Here is a 3,763-nt window from a genome sequence, read left to right on the forward strand (position 1 = left end):
TTAAGTATAGATCAAGAAAAATTCACAAGGTCTTATAAAGAAAATAATAAACTTTATTGATAGTCATTAAATGCCTATGTAATTAAATAATTAAATTATATTCATGTATAGGAAGACCCAATGTTATAAAGATACTAATTTTCTATACATTAATCAATAAATTCAGTGTAATTCCAATCAAAATCCCACAGGATTTCTCCAGTATTTTAATAAGGTGATTTTAAAATTCAAAAACAAAGGATCAACAATAATCAAGACACTTTTAAAGTAGAAGAACAAGGTGGAAGTGTTGCCTACGAGATATCAAGAATTATTATAAAGGTACAGTAACTAAGACTGTGTGGTATTGGTGGGGAATAGACAAATAGAGTACAGAATAGAGATTCCAGACACAGACACAAACGTATATGGACACTGTGACAGAAGCAACATTACAGATCAGTGAGGGAAAGGTGGACTAAACAATCAATGACCCTGGGACCAAATAAAATTAGATCCTAACCCTATATCAGATACAAAAATAAATTACAGATTTATTCAAGATCAAGTAAGAAGAGCAAAACTTTGCAATTTTCATAATAGCATATGTATAGGGGCTTCTCTTAATGACTTTAAGTCAAACTGCTTTGCACAACTCAAGGAGGGGATGCCATGCACTTAGTACTCCAGGGGGTGCCATTCACATAGGCCAGAAGGTGATTGGAAAGCCCTGAAGTTGTGGATCAGAAGGTTCTGATCAAGGAAGGGAAAAATTTTCTTAAAGGAAACATAAAATCACAAACCATAAAGGCAAAAAAGTGATGAATTTGACTACCTTAAAACTAGAACTGTCTGTAATGTAAGGGATGAGATTTGAACCTAAACAAAAGGAGCTGACAGGAAGGTTGAGGAGTGGTGTATACTACAAATATAAAAAGAAAATCCAAAGAATAAAAATATCTAGTTATTTTTTCATCTTTCAGGTGGGCTGAGTGTTACTGTCACCAAAAAAGGTATATTACGTTGTGGGACAGGCATTAAGTATTATGTATTCTATCAGGAAATTCCTACTCAGCTGGCTTAAATAATAAAAGTTAGGGCAGTGTCTATGCCCAGTACCACAGGGCTCCAGGCCTGCTTCTCTCTTGACTTTCCCTCATCTGTCTGAGCTTTGTCTTGAGCTGTTAGCAGGAAAGCTGCAGCAGTTCCAAGCATCACATCCAGATACAATAACATCCAGAGGAAGAAGAGCCAACTTATCTCTTCTGCCTTTTTTTTCTTTTTTTTAATTGAGAAAGAAAACATTTCCTAGAAGTCCCTTGAGAGACTTTCCTTCAACATTCATCGGTCTGAATTGAGTCACAATTCTGTTCCTGAAGCTGTCCCTGCCAAGGGATATGAGATAAACATAACTGGTTTAGTAAAGCATATGGCTTTGTGGAGGAAGGTGGACACCTCCCTAAAGTCTGGTGCTTTTAGGAAGAAGGAGGGGAACGGGTGTTAATTAGGTAATTGTCAGAATCTGCTCCATTCATAAAGCTTCACTCTGAGCATGATGAAATATTCTTCTACTTCCTTTGTTCTGATTTTACCTTTACCTAGAATCCTTCTGAGTGATACTTAAACTTTCCAGGTTCCTTCATACCAGGAGAGTGGTGTAGGAATATGTTGGTCATTGGAAACTTCTGTCTCTCAATATGAGATTTAAAAACTGGTATTTTGGGGCTTCCCTGGTGGTGCAGTGGTTGAGAGTCCGCCTGCCGATGCAGGGGACATGGGTTCATGCCCCAGTCCGGGAAGATCCCACATGCCGCGGAGCGGTTGGGCCCGTGAGCCATGGCTGCTGAGCCTGTGCGTCCGGAGTGAGGGGCCGCGTACCGCAAAAAAAAAAAAAAAAAAAAAAAAAACTGGTATTTTGGTTTAGGGTTAGAGTTTTCTGTTCCTATGTTTTTTGCTATTTCCAGAATGTTATGTAAATAGAATATACAGGGTAGAGCCTTTTGAGTCTGGCTTCTTGCACTTAGCATAATGCATTTAAAATTCATCCATGTTGTTGCCTGTATCAGTATTTCATTCCTTTTTATTGCTGAATATAATTCAGTTGTAAGCATGTACCACAATCATTTTTGCACTCATCAGTTGAAGGGCATTTGGGTTGTTTCCAGCTAGGGGCCATTATGAATAAAACTACTATCAACTCATGTACAAGTTTTTGTGTGAACTTAAGTTTTCACTTCTCTTGGGAAAATACCTGGGTGTAGAATTGCTGGATTGTATAGTGCATGTTTGACTTTATAAGAAGCTGATAAACTGTCCAGGGATTTTTAAATTTCATTTTGGGGAAGATGTCTGGCAATCATCACCTCAACCGAGAGATCAAAGTTAATTAATATTACTAAGAATGGGGCAGCCTGATATTTTATATTCCTAATGTGATATGTTAGGAAATACACAGCATCACCTATGACACATTCTTGGCAAAATTGTTAAGCAAACTTCTAGGCCTAATTTCCAGACTACAAGAAAGATCAAGAAATAAGTTAAAGGCCTCTATAAGGAAGCACTTAGGCAAATCCGGAATATGGGCATTCACAAGACAACCATACTGGTCTCTTCAAAATGTCATGTCATGGGCGGGGGCAGGCAGGTAGTGGAAGAGGGAGAAGGCAAGGGGATTGTTCTAGATGAAAAGGGAGTGAAAAGGAAAACAGCAAAATCAATGCCTTCATTGGATCCTAGTTATAAAAAAACAAAAAACGAAAAGAAAACAGCCATAAATATCTTTTTTTTGGACTTCCCTGGTGGTCCAATGGTTAAAACTCTGCACTTCCACTGCAGGGGGCTCGGGTTCCATCCCTGGTCAGGGAAGATCCTGCAAGCCATGCAGCTCAGCCAAAAAGTAAAATAAAATAAAATAAGTTTAAGGCATCTTTGGGAAATAAAGGTAGAGATTTTTTTTAAAAGAAAGCTTTTTTTCTGCAAACTGAAAATTTTAATACAGACTCAATATGAGATGACATTAGGCAATTATTAATTTTCTTAGATGAGATAACATTGTAGTTATGAAAAAGTGGTTTTTATTTCTCAGAGATGCATTCTAAGATATTTAGGGGTAAAATATTATGATGTCTGCAATTTACTTTTAAATGGTTCAGCAAATTTAAAAACTATAACAGAGCTATGATAAAATGTTAACAATTGTTGAATCTAGGTAGTAGTATACAGGTGTTCTTTCAAATTTTCTGTATGTTTAAAACATATGAAATACCTTAAAAAATCTAATTATTGTATTTTTTATTTCTATAAGTTCTATTTATATTTCAAATCTGGTTAGGTTTTTTTTTCCTTGGCCACGCCGTGCAGCTTGTGGGATTCCCAGCTCCCCGACCAGGGATGGAACTCAGGGCCCTGGTAATGAAAGCGCTGAGTTCCAACCAGTGGACTGCCAGGGAATTCCCAGTTAGGTATTTTTTTTAAAAAGCATTTCTTGTTCCTTGCAGGTGCTTTCAAGCTAGTATTTTATTTCTCTAAACATGATAATCATAGTTATTTTTTAATCCTTGTCTGGTAATTCCAATATCTGAAGACTTTGCACGTCTGTTCATTCTGTCTGTTATTTATCCTGTTTCTCATCCACTGTGACTGGATTTCTCTGTGTATGCTTAGATTTTTTTTTTTTAATGTGAGGTGCTTATTTTTTGCAAAATGACTTATGGGAATTCTTTGAAGTTTAAGATGAAATCACATTTCTCTAAAGAAGATTTACCTTTGTTCCTGCCAACCA

The sequence above is a fragment of the Delphinus delphis genome, chromosome 4 (assembly GCF_949987515.2).
Source record: "Delphinus delphis chromosome 4, mDelDel1.2, whole genome shotgun sequence".
Lineage (NCBI taxonomy): Eukaryota > Metazoa > Chordata > Mammalia > Artiodactyla > Delphinidae > Delphinus > Delphinus delphis.